Genomic DNA, 18,612 nt, shown 5'->3' with positions numbered 1-18,612 from the left:
TAAAGCCCGACGCTACAAATTGTCAAAAGGGTCGGTTGTATCAATGACCGACGCAACAGATCATGCACAAATGCCTTAAGGCCACTACCACATAAATGACCTACAGCAACATCAAAAAAAATGTGAAAAATGCTAAAAAAATGTTGCCACAAAGCTTAAGACAACACTTTGGTCAATTTTGAGGGTGTTGGAAATTTGCATGTGGCCTTTGATGTTTTGCCAACACATTTTACAGAACAATGCCAACACCAAAAATGTGTTGTTATAGACCTCTATGGCAACATTATAATGTCAATTGCAACATCTGAACCGGTGTTGGCTTTAAGTTTATGGCAACACTGAGTTTTTAAAGGCAACACAAATTTGATGTTACCTTAATTCTTATGGCAAGATAGTCTCAGTCTATAGCAACACCAATTTTATTAACATTTCTTATCTTTGCCAACACTTACCTGACTATAGCAACATCTTTTGATTTATTTTTGCTTAACATTATTTTAGGCTAAGGCAACATGTTTAGTAAAAAAAATTGACAAGTTCTTGCCTAAATTATAACATCCCAATATAGTTCAAATCCAACCACAACAACACAAAAACCAAAACCCCATATGCAAGCCAAGTCAAAAACTACTTAGAAAACTTGAATACATACTTTCAGTCATACAAGCACTAAATAATGCCAATATTAATTCCAACATTCCGACTTGATTCTACTTAAATAAAACGAAGTACTTCATTTACAGTCTACGACCACTAAAACATTTTTAAAAAGTACCATATATGGTCTAATATCGCAAAAGGCATCATTATAACTACGATATGCAGGATCAAGGACTGGAATTGCTTGCTCCGGTTGCATCACTTGGTGGCTGCTTGCTTGTTCCAGTTGCATCACTTGGTGGCTACTCACTTGGTGGCTGCAGCTTGCTCAGCTCTTCAATATCAATCTGCAGCTCCGGATTCTTTTCCGCCAACTTGGACATCATCACCTTGATACTGTCTCGAAGCTCTCGAACATTCCGATCCATTTGTCCTAAATGATTCCACCTCATGTGTACTGAAAGAATCAATTCTACATGAAGTACTAGGTGACCATTCCATGAACTACAGAACACGGATGGTTGGCCTAAGCACATATGAAGCTGTCTGACATAAAAGATACTAACTGACATAAATGCTTAAACTAGTGAATGGTAAATTGACAGATATTAACGCCATAAATTAGAAATGTGGAGGCAAGAGACCAGAGACAAATACCTGTCAATAATATATTAATGAATCAAATAAGATAATCGTATTTATAACAAACTATACATCATAATTTAAAACCGTCAAATAATCTCCAGTTTAAGAACACTTGATGAACAAAGTAAAAAAACAAAAGCAACACAATGCTGCAAATTATAAGCAGTTGTGGCTTTTCACTAGCTCAGAACCCCTATACGCAGTTTTCAAAGAAGTGGTCTAATCACTTATTATAAGCTTCCAACAAAGCATTGCAGCAAGAAGCAGGAACGGGAGATGAAGGTAATTCACGAAGAACATGCTGCAAAATAAATTCACTTGAGAGTAAATAATAGTATATTTTGAATAATTTACCAGAAGATTTGAATTATTCCTTTTTTAACATCACAGTGATGAAGACAAATTAATTGAAAATGTAGGAATCATCTCTTAATATTCTAAAATGCATGCCTATCAAAGCACCATAATTTACAGGATGGCAAACCCATAATTACAGTTTGCTCCCTTTCAATATATTGCTGGCACTATATTATTCATCTTCATTGGGGTAAGCATGGTCTATCAATCATCAGGAATTATTAAACACAAATTTATTAGATCTGTCCCGATTTCGAAAGATAAAAACTGATACCTTAACACAGTCACCAATCACATGAGCATCCTCGTTTTCACCACAATCGACCGTTCCTAGAAACAAAAACTGCAAGCTTCAGTTTACACACCTTGTATTGTAATTTGTTATGGGCACAAAGGAAAAATTACAGTTACGAAAATAAATATTACTTGGACATGAGAGAGAGAGAGGGGGGGGCCTACAACCAGAGAAGATTACTAGATATTATTGTGGTTGTTTTGATTGTTTATCAACTAATTCCTAACATAATAGGATATGAGCACATACGCAATTCTCAGTTACTGTTATGAAATCAAAATGTGTTATGGTTTTTTATATATGAATGTCAAAGTTCTGCCTCAAAAGTTAACGGATGGACAACTCGGGGTATAGAGAAGCAAATAACAAATTTATAGTGAAGTAGATGATATCTATTTTCAGTTTGAAAACTTAGTCAAAGGGTACATGGTCATACTTTGGTGTTGAGGTGTAAACTGATGGGTAAAGAAAGCAATGCCTGCAACGTATGACTTATTTTTAATTATTTTTTCCTAAATAATCGTTCTAAATATCAAAGATAAAATCCTTACCCTGTTCATATTCTTGAACTCTGTGATCCACTTCCTCAACATCTGCTGCCTGTCGCAAAATTACTTCTACTTTGTTTCCTGTTGCAGAATATAAAAAAATATATCATAAACATTGTTAACTGCACAAACTGAAGCCTGCCTATAAATATTCAGCTTGCTTATAACATATTATCAAAAATAAAAAACAAAATAAAGTACTCAAGTCACTCATTATATGTCAAATAAGATGATTTTTTGATAAAATACTTCATGCAATACAAAAATAGAAATAAAAAGATCAACCAGTTGTAAAAGTACCTCTCTACTAACAACTATGCAAAAAAAACAATCTACTAAACTGATAATGGAGGTTATTGTTAAATATGTAACCATTGAAAGGGCCGCACTTGGGGCTTGTGCAAGAGCAAGTTCCAGAGCTGCATTTCTAATTTACAAGAGACTGATCACCCAGGCAATAATGCAGCAGGGTAAAATGAAGAAAATAGTTTGCAGCAGAATAACTTGTAAATATATGCATTGGCATGATCATTTGAATCATGTAAGTAATGGTTAAAAATGTTGAATCTGTAGCAATCGAAAGAGTACTTACAGTGAAATTTACAGATCCATTATCCTCTTCAGGAAATACAGAAAGATCCCCTGATAACATCCAATTACAAATCAATAGTCACTTTAATATGTATACTCTTACCAGGCTTTTCATAAAGAACAGGATAGGTTACACCGTTACACAATACCTAAATAAACAAACATTGTTTTAATTTAAGTTACTCAGCATCACAAAGGCTTGTATAAGAGTGTACACAAAATTTAAAGGAAGACAGATGACGAAATGTCAAGGAGAAAAGGAAACAATGTAAATCATTGATCATACCAGTAACAATATATTACAGTATCCCATAACTCGAAATCCTCATAAACCTTAACTGCTTCACCTATCAAGCCATAACTCACCAAGAGATCACCAGATGGCTCTCCTTTCTTGCACAACTGAATATAAGAAATAGAAAAAGATACTAATTCTTAGGAAAAAGGTGTGCGGGTGTTGGTAATAAGTTTCGTATAGAATGGATAATTAAAAAAAGGGAAAACAATGACGTCATACCGGAGGTAGGAACATCTTTGGCGCGTTTCCAGAACCACTAGGACCTAATGCAGCTAACATCCCACTCTTCCCTTTCATAATATCCTCTACTATCGGGTTCACCATTTTGTCAAACATATCATCCTACAAAACATTAGACAGTATTCCACAACTAAAATTTACGAAAATTAAACCGTGGAACTTCAATTTTACATTATAAACTCATCGAAAACATATAACAGAAAATAAACCTTAACGAACAATTTAAAAATCAAAACCCTAGAATCTCAATTCGATCAAATTAAGCAACAACCTGAGACGAATCAGCAGAATACACATACGAAAACCCTTTAATGAAAGGGGGGGGGTACCTGAAGAGTGGATGAATGAGAAGAGAAAGCACCATCACAAACAAGAGCAGAAAGAAGACGACGGCCGTGTTTGGGCCTTATTGGTGTCCGATGATGGCGTGAACCCAGGCGGCTACTACTCGAACCCATATTTCACTTCTCAATTTAATCATATACCCACAACATCATATATGTTTTTATGTGTATGGGGGGAGAGAGGATTAAAAAATGAAGAAGAAGACATACACGAGCACATCTGATTCTCACCCCGATTCAATCGAGTCCTAATTAGAAATATAAATTGAAAGGGTTGGCCAGAGAGAGTGATGGAAAAGAAAGAGGGATTAGGCGGAGAGAAGATACGCGAGTGAAATGGGTGGTTGGGTATATTCTGAAAAACTAAAAAATTTAAACAAGTTCTGAAAATTTGGGCGGCGATTTTACCCGCTTAGCTCGAATATGGGCCGATATGAGTCCAGTTAGATACACAGATAAGTTTATGCTTTATATTTTAATAATAAAATTCAAATAAGCATTTAATAAAAGAATTAATTATTTATGTGTATTTTATCACTTCTATAATTCGTATATTTAATTCTTTTTAATATTTTTTTTATTTTTAAAACGCATATATTAATGCACGTATTAAAATGAGGGGAACACATAATATTTTAACTTTTTATTATTTTTGAAATTTATATACTAATTTCTTAAAATTTTAAGACCTTAGAAAATTTCTATTTGAAACTTTTTAAAGTTTACTATTTATAATTTCATAAATCATTAAGTACGTTATTTATTCAATTCGTAAATCATATTAAATTATTATAATTTTAATATTTGATTCCCTGCTTTTTTCAATATTTTAAGTCCCGGGCAACCAAAATTAGAGAGCGGGATGTTTCCCCCACTTATTTTGAGTAATTTTTCATCTGTGCAAGGCAACACCAAGAAAAGTGTTGGCGTAGAAAGGAAATCTAAGGCAACACTTTTAGCAACACTTGATTATGATGTTGCTGTATATCATCATTTTCAGTTTTTGGCCACCTAAGCCAACATTTTTCTTGGCAACACCAGTTTTGGGTGTTGTTGTAGGCCATTTATGTGGTAGTGGGCGTCGGTTAAAGTTACAACCGATGCTTGAAGTGTGTTTAAGCGTTAGTTCTATATTCAATCAAAGCAAAAAGTGTGACGCGGAAAGACCTTTGTGTACTAGCGTGTATTTAATCTTATTTTCTTATAGTGTTCTTTAAAATAAAATATTAAATGTATGTATACTGAAGTCCGACAGACATGTTTCATAAAATTTTGCACATTGCATGCTAGCTCAGAATAAAAGAACAATATCACATTCCTTATTCCTCGTGTAAGAATGTGCAAGGGTCTGGTTCAACTTGGCATAGTTAAATTTGAAGAAAACTTGGTATGGTTGAATGAATTTGGGAGATAGATTAATAGAGACTCAAAAGAGGATGTTGTTGCTTAACGCATTTTCCATTTGTGAGGAACCTCTTAACTGGAGTTAGATACACACGCACGCCTTGGCACGTGATTACTGTTAAATTACACAGCCCACCTTCAATTAAGTGAAACTAGTACGAGTAGTTTACACCACTAATTTTCTGGTTCTACAACGGGGTAATCTTTATTAAATACGTTTACACCGGAGGGGGAATAGGTGTTGATCAATATGGAATAAATGACGTCTGAATGCATCATCATGCGAATAAAAATGATGACGACAAGCGTGGAAATGAAAATAAAGAAAATATGAAAATGAAATAAAAATTCAAGAATTTCATTGCACATACATGTATATTGGTGTCCATTTTCTTAGAAACTGATATTTTAACTTTTGATTTCCTATAAATGGATTTAAGCCGTACAAACGAGTTTTATCACAAAGTTTGTTTTTATAAAAAAAGTGTTAGTGATGGTAAGTATTAGTTGCAAAAAGGTTTACCAAAGTTATTTTCTGGAAAGAAAAATGCACAGTGTTTCAGTTACACCAAGTTGGGGCAGAAAACGTCAAGTGGATAACGTTGACTTTGACTAATGGCTGACCTTACAATCTAATCACTGCGTGCCTTTCGGCAGTGGGAAGCTTATTAACACGCCATCGCCCGCCTTGTAATTATTTATATGTGTTGAGTAATTTATAGCAGTAGTATTTAAACAGTACCCAATATGCATTTTCCACGACAGTTTGAAGCTATTGGTGGTCAAACTGGCGGTTCGGCATGTCCCAGTTCGTCCCGATTCGCTAATTTAACCGTATTAAGTCAGCTCATATTAGACCGAATCAAATTCGACACGGACCGTATAAAATAACGGGACGAGTACGGTTTCAATATTCATGATTCGACAATCAGCGCGGTACGACACGTTAAACTGGAACGACACTGACTCGGATCGGCAAACTGCATCGGCTCGCCAACCCGTTCGAACCGCCAACCGTTTCAACCCTTTCTGCTCAACCATTCTGTTCAGCACAGGCACACATCACGTGATTATTTATATATTAATAAGTAAAACATGCAACTGATTGATTGTTTTATTATTATTATTAATTGTTTTAAAAAAATCAAACTAGCCCGCCTAGCTCACTAACCCGCTAAACAACCCGCCAATTCTTTAACCCCTAACTTGGCAAGCCTATTTCTGCACTTCTTTTATTGACTCGTCTAATTCGTATAACCCACGAGCTAGACACGAGCTTAAATTTGATGACTCAGAACGAACTCGGCACAGCCTGTTTACTAAGACGAGTCAACTCGGCCCGTTGAAAAACCGGCCCGCCGGTTTGGCCAGCTCTAGTTGAAGCATATCAGAACCTCAAATTACGAAAATGTTTCAAAATCGAAGCTAGTGTATGATATGATGATGGAGTACTTTATGTTAGTAACAATTTTGTTAGTAATGATAGTGTGTAACAACAACTTCAAAGATTTGTATAGCTTCATTTCTTTCTCTTCTTCCAAATATATATATATAGGCAAATAAGTGTTCAAATACAAACCAATATTAAAATATAAACTACAAACTAATAATAGCCACTAATAATAGCCACATATTTAATCCCTTTCTCTCTCTTATGTATTCATGTATATAATTATCCCTTCATTTTTAATTTGACTTTTTTCGGTTGGTTGGTTAACTTTTTTAAAAAAATAACTTCACCATATTTTTCTCCATCTCCCACTCATCAATTTGCATAGCATATTCGCTATATTTTGGAGATAAATCAGTATTTAAACTTGCCCGAATCATTAAGTTGATATCAGTACTATTCTAAGCAACAATAGATTTTAGTGATTCTCGTAGGCATAATTAGTGATTTATCGCTGAAATATATCAAATATGCTATTCATACTGATTGTTGGACGATGTAGAAAAATATAATGAAGTTAGATTTTAAAAAAAGAGTTCACCAATTAACGGGAAAAAATCAATTAAAAATGGAGAGAATTAGGTGGAGTTATGTGTGGGAGGATATATTTAAATTGGGTGTGATGTAGTTTGTAGTTTGTATTTTAATTTATTTTGTATTGGAGTAAGAATCTATATATATATATAAATATATATATATATATGCTTGGTCGTCTTTACCTGTATAGTGAGTTTCGTTATGACAAGACATTTGGTACTACTACATTAGTTATTCAAGTGTTGGGATAGATGCTGATAAGCCGACGACGTTTGTATCACAATTTTGTCAAATTGGTCTTCAAGAATTAATATAAATTATAAAAACATGCATCTATACCAAATTAATATTTTATGAAAATCAGTGACGGAATAGGACCAAAACTTAGTAACTTTCCTGGCCCATTGCGGAAAAAGAAAGAAATAAAGTCTTTTTCTTTTCAAGTACAGTAGAATCATATGTAAATCGAATGACAAAAAAAATAACCTAATCAAATTAATGACAGAATTAACGGGCGACAGACTATTACTAAGTTTTTTTAGCCTGCACATGTATGAAAGAAAGATTATTGTTTTTTTCTTTTAAAGTGTAGAAGAATCGTCTATAAATCAGAAGAGATAAGGTTGCGAGAGGGTAAAATGATCTGTCAAGTGGAGAAACAAACAAGTATCTTGATCTATCTCCTAGTTTGGATGTTGTGGCAGAGAATGCCACTAGTTTAAAAAGATCTTTTGGCGACAGGCTTTTTGCGTCGGTTCTTTCAAGAGTGGTCGTTGAAACTCCTTGAGTTTTGATGATCACATAATGGCAAGATTATATGCTTGTACTTACTTTATAACAACATGCTATTATACATTGTGCTAATAAGTTTATGCAGGTTTAATAGCTTACAGATATATTTTATCAGTAGCTTATAACAGCAAGTCAAGATATTATAACAGCAAGCCAAGATGTACGAGTTCAGAAAATAACAACAAGCCAGTATGAACTGTCAGGTTCTGTTGCAACTTCCGATTTTCAAGGAGATTTTTTAGGAAGCATAGTTAATCATTTGTAAGGGCTCTAATACTGATATATCTTATATATAATATATCTGAGCTCAGTTTTAATCATTTTTAACCGTGCACAAAGTTTTCCTATTTTATAGGAATTTATTTCATATCCAAACTCATATCTTTTATATAACAAACTAATACATTTGAGACTTATTTTCTGTATAACTCTTCTTTACTCAAACATATATTTTTTAGCACGTTGGTATTTCAAAATATGGTGACATTACCTTAACAAACTTGAATGTTAAATGGGATTCAAACGTTAAGTTATTACAATAATCTTACCATTGTTTGTCTATCATATAAAAGAGTGTTCAATTGTTTTTGATTTCTTAACACACTTACATTGAATATAACACAACTCTGTTTTTACAAGCTTTATTCACAATATTCTCATGAGCTCTTATATATATATATTCGATATATTGGTTAGAAAGTCTTTAGGTTGAGTTGTACTGATTTATAATTCTGATTTGTATTGTTCTGATTGTAATTTATATTGCTGGATAAGTGGGTTGTGTTGTTCTAGGGTTAGTGGATTGATAGCTAGAGAAGTTTGTACTAGGGTAGTATAGAACTTAGAGAGCTAGCTCATAACAGGTGTATCATCAAGCCATTATCAGTGACAGGGACAAAGGGTGATATAATGTTAATCTTGTAATCATTTTATAGTGATTAATAATATATTCTCTTACCAAGTTGGTAAGGGACCAGGACGTAGACCGTAGGGGATTAGGGGTCGAACCTGGAAAAAAGATTTGTATATTCGTTATATTTCTGCACTTAATTCTCTGCACTGCATCATACCAGCAAGCCATTATTACCTATTTAATATGTAATCGGTAAGCTGTTATCGGTAAAACTTAAAATTGAATGTAGTCAGCTCCTACACCTATTCACCCCCCTCTAGGTGTGCATTTTCAGTTGGTATCAGAGCGTGGTATACTAATATTTTCTGTAACAGAAATAGTATCGATCAAATGGCTGACAAATATCTCGCAGGAAATTTGGGCAATAGGGCTCCATTGCTGCTTGACACTGAAAACTACAACTGGTGGAAATCTAGGATGGAAATCTATATGTCTAAAGAACCCATTGTGCTAAGGGTAGTTCAAAAAGCTAAGGAGATGTGGGATACAGTTCAAATCTTATATGGTGATTCAGAATCAAGTGAAGATCAGCCACAACTTGCATTGGTTGGAATGAATTGTGAAGATGTTCAAGTGGAGACTGATTCAGAAGATGTTCAGAGTGAGGTACAATCTGTTACTCATGAAATGTATTCAGATGCTATAATTCTAGAACCACTAACCATGAAGGAATATAAGAATGTATCAATTGAAGAATTCAACTCCACAAAGGCTGAGAACAACAAGCTATTAGTCAAAAATGCAAAGTTAAAGAAGATGGTACAAAAGTTGATGGCTAAAGTTGATACATGGATTGATTATACCACACAAGATGATCATGAGGTGGAAGTAAAAGAATTAAGAGTTAAGGTAGATCAACTGGAGTATTTGAACAAGGTACACCAAAAAGAGAATTAATGCACTCACTCAGGAAATCAAGGATCTCAAGACTGATGTAGATGCAAGGGATGAATGCCTCAAGACTTTTCAGATCAAGGATGCTGATTGTGCTGAGCCATCTGATTGTGCTGAGAAGTTATCACAGCAAGCTGAAATAATAAAACAGCAAGCTGATATGATAACATCTATGGAGAAAGAAGTTCAAACTCTAAAAAAAGGAATGGGATATTTTGTTCAAAGTGAATATAGTCTCCGATCAATGATGAAAAAGATAAATGTTCCATTTGTCAGAGAAGGCATTGGATTGAACTTTAATAAGAAGGGAAAATCTCTCCAATATGAAGGCAAGCATGGAATCCCTTATGATTATTCCATGCCCTGGAAGATATGCAAGAGATGTGGAGGTAAGGGTCATCTGGAAAAGAATTGCATTGCTCGAATTAGCCAAAAAGGATCTAGGCGGAAATCGGCTTCCCAAAACAGTAAAATGGCTTACCGTTATCAGTCTGGTAGAAATGAAAGAGCAAGGAATCAAACACCAAAAGTGGTCCAGAAATGGATCAAGAAACTTGATTTAAATGTTATTTATGTATTATATGCTAACCATGTTGGACCCAAGAAAGTGTGGGTACCAAAGGGTTGAGTCGTTTTTGTTTATTTTGTAGATATGTCTTGCCGTTAAAGTCAAAAAGAGCCAATGGATTGTTGATAGCGGATGCACTAGACATATGTGTGGAGACAAAGCTCAATTCCTAAGTCTTAAGATGAAAAAGGGTGGAAGAGTGACAATTGGTGATAATAAGACTCTTCAAATCCTTGGTAAAGGTAAAATCAGTAACGATACTATCTTTATCGATAAAGTACAATATGTTAAAGGCCTTAAATATAACTTGCTTAGCATTAGTCAGTTATATGATGATGGTCACTATGTTAATTTTGATAAATAAAAGTGTATTATTACCGTTGGCACTAACAAAGTCCCCCTAGTTGCTAGAAGGGAAGGAAATATATATATGTTGGACTTTGATTCACAGCAAACAGCGTGCTGTTTTGCTGCATTGGACACAGATCCTTATGTTTGGCATAAAAGATTGGGTCATACTCACATGGATTTGCTCAACAAACTCTCTAGCAAGAAGTTGGTCAGAGGTTTTCCCAAAATCAAGTATGTCAAGACTGAGGTGTGTTCGGCGTGCCAATTAGGCAAGCAAATTCGAAGCACTCACAAAGCCAAGAAGGTAGTATCTACATCTAGACCTTTAGAGCTTCTTCATTTGGATCTTTTTGGTCTAGAAGCTTATAAAAGACTTGGAGGTAAATAATATTATTTTGTAATTATAGACGATTATTCACGATTTACTTGGGTATTGTTTCTTCGTACTAAAGATGCTGCTTGTAATGAATTTGAGAAGCTAATTAAATTGCTTGAGAATAAGCTTCGTACAAGGCTTGTAGGTATTCGAAGTGATTGAGGTGGAGAATTTCAGAAAGACTTCATTACATATTGTGAAGATCAAGGTATTTCACATGAATTTTCTGCACAAGAACTCCTCAACAAAATGGTGTGGTGGAAAGGAAAAATAGGTCCTTACAAGAAACGACAAGGACTTTATTGCAAGAAAGCAAGCTGCCAAGGAGTTTTTGGGCTGAAGCTGTCAACACGGCTTGCTATGTTCTGAATCACGTGACCATCAGGTCTATCCTAGAAAAGACTCCTTATGAATTGTTGAAGAAGAAGAAGCCAAACATCAGCTACTTCAAGATATTTGGCTCCATATGCTTTGTGCTCAAAACAATCGGTAAAGATGGTAAATTTGATGCTAATTCTTATGAATCTATATATGTGGGTTATTATTTAACTAGTAACATATATAGATTTATAATCTATCAAAAAATATAGTTGAAGAATCTATTAATGTTACATTTCAAGAGCCTAACAATGATCTGCCAAGAGATGTGGATGATGATGCAGGTGATACTGATGGTGAACCGACATCTTATTTAAAGGGAGCAAAATGACATACTGAAGATGCTCCTGCCAAATCTCTAGAAGGAAATCAGCAAGCAAGAACTTCAAATCAGCAAGCTGATGTTCAGGAAAAATCTCCATCTCAGCAAGTTGACTATCAGACTGGTGCTTCAAGTCAGAAAGCAGAAACTTCTATTCCAGTTGATGATGCAATTATAAAGATGGAAAAGATGACTCTCAATGGTCCTAAATGAAATAGAGCAGAGAATAAAATGTCAATCTTTGATGGTGAAGACTTAGCTCCTCCATCTAAGATAACTCTCAATGGTCCTAAATGAAAGAAGAGATCTATATTTTGGGATATTCCGTACTTAGAACACTTGCAAGTCAGACATTGCCTTTATTTTATGCATATTGAAAAAAATGTTTGTGAAAGCATTGTTTAGCCACTATTGAATATACCTAGTAAGACAAAGGATGGGATGAAAGCTAGATTAGACATGCAAGAGATGGGTATACGAGCAGAGTTTGAGCCACAACAATTCGGAAACGTACATTTCTACCTCTCGCTTGTTATATTTTGTGTAGAAAAGAGAAAATTAGCTTTGCGAGTGTTTATCTAGTGTGAAAGTTCCATCTGGATATTCTTCAAATCCAAACAATATTGTCTCAATGAAAGATTTAAAGCTGGTAAGTATGAAGTCACATGATTGTCATGTGTTAATGCAACATCTTCTACCGGTTGCAATTTGAGGCATATTGTCGAAATATGTGAGATTGGTTATATGTGAGATTGGTTATCATGAATTTATGTTTTTTTCTTTAATGCTATATGCGATAAGGTGATTGATCCCATGACACTAGACATATTGCAAGCTGATATTGTTGTTACACTTTGTGATTTTGAAATGTATTTTCTTCACTCATTCTTTGATATTATGGTGCATTTAGTGATGCATCTAGTGAGAGAGATTCAAATTTATGGTCTGTTAGATATGTGGAAAATGTATCCTTTTGAGAGATTCTTGTGTATCTTAAAAGCATATGTGAGAAATCGACATCTCCCTGAAGGGCAGCATAGTTGAAGGGTATTCGGTTGAAGAGGCTATTGAATTTTGCACCGATTATTTAGCATCCACTGATCCGGTTGGAATGCCAAGATCTCATCATGAAGGAAGACTTGAAGTTTAGGGTATACTGGGATATAAAATGATATATCCTAGTGTTGAAATACTTGATATAGCCCATCTCTTTGTATTGTAACACATGACGGAAGTTCATCCTTACTTAGAAGTACACATAGTCGAGATTCGAAAAATGCATCCTTTTAAGATTGGAAAGTGGGTTAAAAATGAACACAATTGATCATTTGTTAAGTAGTTTAAAGATCGAGTGATATCTCAATATTCAGAAAATCATATCACCATTTCTAGTACACTAAAATGTCTAGCATATGGGCCTGACATACTTGTGAAATCTTATCAAGGATATGATGTTAATGGGTATACTTTCTATACACAATGTCAAGATGACAAGAGGATTGTGAAAAATAGTGAAGTAATCCGTAAAAGCTTCTTTAAATAAATTTGAGAGAGGCAATTCCATTGTATCACGAGATTTAAAGAAGTCATATTTTGGGCTGATTGAAGAAATTTGGGAGCTTGACTACAAAGATTTTAAAGTTTCTCTCTTTAGATGTAAATGGCTTGATACCAAGCGTGGTGTTCGGGTAGATGAGATGGGTTTATCTTTTATAGATTGTAGTCGGTTTGGCCATGAAGATAACCGTTTATTAATGCTACACAAGTTAAACAAGTTTTCTATATTCGAGACCCGACTGATTCTAAGTGGTCCATTGTTCTTGAAAGTAAGCGACGCATCCTTGGAATAGATCATGTTGAAGACGAGGAAGAGTATAATCAAGTTGATGAGAATCCCCCTTTCTTGGTTGGTCTATCTAAGGAAGATAATGTAGATACAAATTATGTTCGTAATGACCATGATGAAGGGTTGTGGATTGACCGTCAAGTATGAGTTCTAGCTAGTTTGAGCATATAAAGGGTAATTTTGTAGTGTAGATGTCATTTCTATATTAAGGTAATTTTGTAGTGTATATGTCATTTCTAAATAAAGGTAATTTTGTAGTGTATATGTCATTTCTAAATAAAGGTAATTTTGTATCATATAAATTGTAGCATGTCAAGTTAATCTGGTCCGGTTACTATCTGGTTACAAATGTAGTTTTATATGTTATTTATTATTTTGGTCTGGTTAGACCTATTAGTAGGTATTCTGTTGTTGGTATAATTTAACATACTAATTTTTCTAATTTTATAAAACAAATTTCTATAACTATGGTATATATCTCAGGTCCTTAATACAATAATCTCAAAATAAAAATTAAAATACCATTTTACAAATTCTCCTTTTTTAGTATAAGTTCAAAAATATCAATATATAGTAAAATGTAATTAACACTTATCAGACTGATTTCTGTGCACCTATTATATAGAAGGGATCTTCAACTTGCTTTTCCCGACTTCACTTCAACTAAATATTTTCTAGTAGTATCATTTACTTAGATTTAAATTTATATGTTGTAGCTACTTGCCATGGAATAGAATACAAAGTCCAGTTCAAAGAAAAGGATTAGGGGTCCAACCTTTTGCAAAAAATTGAAAAAAAGACTTGTGAACCTGATTTTGATTGTAACACTGATTTTGATGAATATGGTAACGCAATTGGAGATTTGTGTAAAGATTTCACATGTTATCTAGGATCAGTGGTTCCTTTTCAAGTTGATATAAATATCGAGAGTTGAGATATAGTTTATCAAGGATTGAAAGATGTAATCTAAGATGAAATGAAGGTATGATAATATATTTGTCTTTACATTTTAGTTTGGGAATTTGTCTAAATTTTTTGCTGCCTTAACTTATTTGTGTTTTGCAAGACATGCATGTATAATAACAAGACTAAGTCACATTCACAATCCTAAGATTAAGTTGTATGATACTCTAAATCTGTATTATGTATTGTATTTATTGAGTCTGTAAAATGATTAGAAGATTAGAATGGGGGATTTTTCTGTGAACAGATTCAAACTAAGGAATAAACTCTGGAAGAAGATCAAGCCATGATTATGCCTCAGAGAAAAGTGTAGAAGCTTGAAGTTGAAAAAATCTATTTTATGAAAAATATTCTAAGTCAAGATATCGACAAGTCATAGATCAAGTTATATCGAGAAGTCATTCGAGAAGTCCAGATTGACTTGTAGAGAATTCTAAAATGACTTGTAGAGAAGTCCAAAATGGCTTATAGAGAAGTCTCAGAGATATGAAGTCTCAGAGATATCGACAAGTAAAATGAAGATGTAGAGAACCAGATATATCGACAAGTCATTTTTGCATGTAGAGATCTCAAAGATATCGATAAGTCAAATGAAGATGTGAAGAATTGGAGATATCGACAAGTCAATTTCTCATATAGAGATCTCAGAGATATTGATAAGTCAAATTGTGTATATAGATATCTCAGAGATATTGACAAGTTATTTCTATATGTAGAGATCTCAGACATATCGACAAGTCATTTCACATGGAAGGATCTAGAGACCTCGACAAGTCAAGTATACCTATAGAGAATTTAGAGATCTCGATAAGTCATTATATTTATCGAGATGTCACTTCTCTATAGAATAAATTGGAGATCTCGACATACTTGTTAAATTTAGAATGCAGAAAAGTTCAAGATTCAAGATTATCAGTCAACAAATAATATATTCAATGGATTGGAAAGTCTACAAAGTAGCTGGAAGAATATAAGATCAAGGGCCAAGATTATCTGGACAAAGGGTGGTCACAGACTTGCAAGATTCTGCACAGATTTGTTAAGCTAGAAATGGAAATAGAAAAAGGTTTCTTTAGAAAATGGTTTAATACATTTTAGTGCAAGTCTTCTAAACCCGTGCTGCTAGTCTATAAAGCATACACGTGTCCTTAGTTCACAAGTAATAAACAAATCGAGATTTTCTTGTATTCTCTCAAGATAGAAGCTGAGTTCTTATTTTCTTAAGAACACAGAATTTGTTTCAAGACAAACTTAATTAATATAATTAAGTGAGTTTTTGATATTGTGTGTTTATGTTATTTATGCTTACTTTAATATCTCTACATTTCTATAAATACTTTGTTCAAACCTAAATCCAAAAATCTTCAAACAAAACAAATCCAAGAAACACATTCACCCCCCCCTCTGTGTTATATTTCAAAGCATTCAATATCTAACAAGTAGTATCAGAGCAAAATCTGAACGTAAATGGATATAGATCTTGGAAGAATGAGTGCTCATAAATTAACAAGCATCAAGATACCAGCCTTTGACAAGGTCAACTACACATTGTGGAAAAAGAAAATGATGTTGTTCATAAGGATGGAAAATTCCATGTATATTCAGATCCTTAAGAATGGACCTTTCATTCCAATGGAGGAAGTTTCTGAATCTACAGAAGAAGATAGAATCATACCAGTACATTACATACCTAAAGACCCGTTAACCTATACAGAGCCTGAAAAGGAAAAGGTTGCACTGGATAGTACTCTCCAACTCATTTTAATTGAGTCTCTTGACAATGTAATGTACAACAACATTGTCAACTGTGATTCTGCTAAACAAATCTAGGAAAAGATTGAGATACCGTGTGAGGGGACATATGAAGTTAGCTCTAACCAAAGGAGAATCTTGGTGTCATAATGTGAGGGTTTCATGGCCAAGCCTAAAGAAGATTTTACTAAAGTTTTTGAGAGATTTAATAAGTTGATAAATGACTTACAACTTCATGATAAGTATTATGAAACTGAGGAGGTAAACCTGAAGTTTTTGCTCACACTTCTTAACCACCTTGGACAGAAAATATCATCTATTAGAGAAGTAAGAGACTTGAGCAGAATGACAATGGAAGTCTTGTATGGGATTTTGAAAGAATATGAGCTTGATATGTTACAAAGGAAGTCATTGAAGGAAAACCAAGGACATGTGGTTGATGGATCCAGTGCCTTAATGGTCAATGATAGTGCAACAAATAAAGATGAACACGATGCTCAAATTCCAGTCATTCATGTTGTTGAACAAAAGAACAACAAACCTCATAAACAAGTTATTTTAGAGCTAGAGGAAGATGAATACTACACCCTTGATGAGCTAGATGAGATGGATCAATCAATGGCTTATCTGGTTAAAAAATTCTCTAACATAAGGGTTAAAAAGCCAAGGTTTTTCAAGAAAAAAGGACAGTCCTGAAACAGTAACAACTGGAAATCAAAAACTCAGTTCAACTTAGCCAGCAAAGGTGGCTACAAAATTGGGTCTGTTGACAGATAAAAAATAAGATGCTTTAACTGTGATAGGTTGGGCCACTTTGCAACTGAGTGCAGGAAGCCAAAGAAAGTGAAGAAGGATAAAGCCTATCTGGAGTTGGAAGTAAAATATGATGCTCTCTTGAAGAAATAACAGGGAAAGGCTTACATAGCTGAAGGCAATGGTTGGGATGACACTGATGAAGATAATGATAATGAAGAATTTGGAAATTATGCATTCATGGCTTTAGAGCAAGGGGAGTCATACTAATGAAAATCAAAGGTACCAGTTCTAACTATCATTGATTTAAATACAAGTCAGTATAAAGAAACTGTTGAAAAGATGAGTGTAGAAATGTTTCACATCCACACAAGCATGGTGGCAGCTACCGAAGAATTTAGTAGACTGTCAAAGATTAATAAGAAGCTTGAGATTGAAAAGCAAGAATTGGAGATACAATTTGCTGAGCTTGAAACAGTCAAGCAAGAAAATGAATATTCAAATAACAAGCTCAAGTGTGCAAGTGAAATTGAAGCAGTGTTAAGGGAAAGATTATAAAATAAAGAAGTGAAATTGAAGTCCTTTAAAAATGCATCTCAGTTGGTTGGACAATACCATGAGAAAAACAAACCATGTGATAATATAGCTATTGGTTTGGACTATGATGCCTTGAACAGTAACAAAAAAATGAAGGTGACAAAGGGAAAGTAATTGCAAATTAACATGTTCCAGTTATGCTGAGAAAAGTAGATGCACCTTTGTTCAGATGGATCATGAACTCCACAAGGCCACAATGACATTTTATCGCATGCACTTGGTCGTAAGGAGCGTGGAGGACGTCTTAGAGGGGTTGGGGGAGGAATAAAAATTAAAGAAGTGTTTGGGTCAGGGAAGTGCGGACAGAGTAGGGTCATCTATGTGGATGAGTTGGCTATAATTATACAGGAAATTACAAAGAAGATTCAGAAGGAGTGCGATGAGAAGATGAATGAAATGATGAATTTAAAACTTCAAGGAATCTTAAATCATTGGAAGCAAATGGGTTTGTCACTCATGGAGGATAATTTTGTGAATGATGCCGGTACTTCAAAAAATATAACTATTTGAAGCAGTTGCCAATCAGTGAATCAACTAGATCATATCTCAAATATCAAGGTACTTTTGCATTAATATTCAGTTCATGACCTTTTATTTATTTTTTTTTAAATATCTGTAGATACTTATTTAGATTGTTATTGCGACCTCGTAGAGCAATTGTTCATTAAGTTACAAATCAAGGAAATTATATAAAGACAACACATAATATGAATATCAGAAATTGTATTATCTACTGATCATGTTATTATGTTTTTATCTAATATTGTTGACACCTACCCTTTGTCATCTTTGGGTGAC

This window comes from Apium graveolens, chromosome 5, assembly GCF_009905375.1.
Source record: "Apium graveolens cultivar Ventura chromosome 5, ASM990537v1, whole genome shotgun sequence".
NCBI classification, from domain to species: domain Eukaryota; kingdom Viridiplantae; phylum Streptophyta; class Magnoliopsida; order Apiales; family Apiaceae; genus Apium; species Apium graveolens.
The sequence above is the reverse complement of the archived record's forward strand: the minus strand, read 5'-3'. Positions refer to the sequence as shown.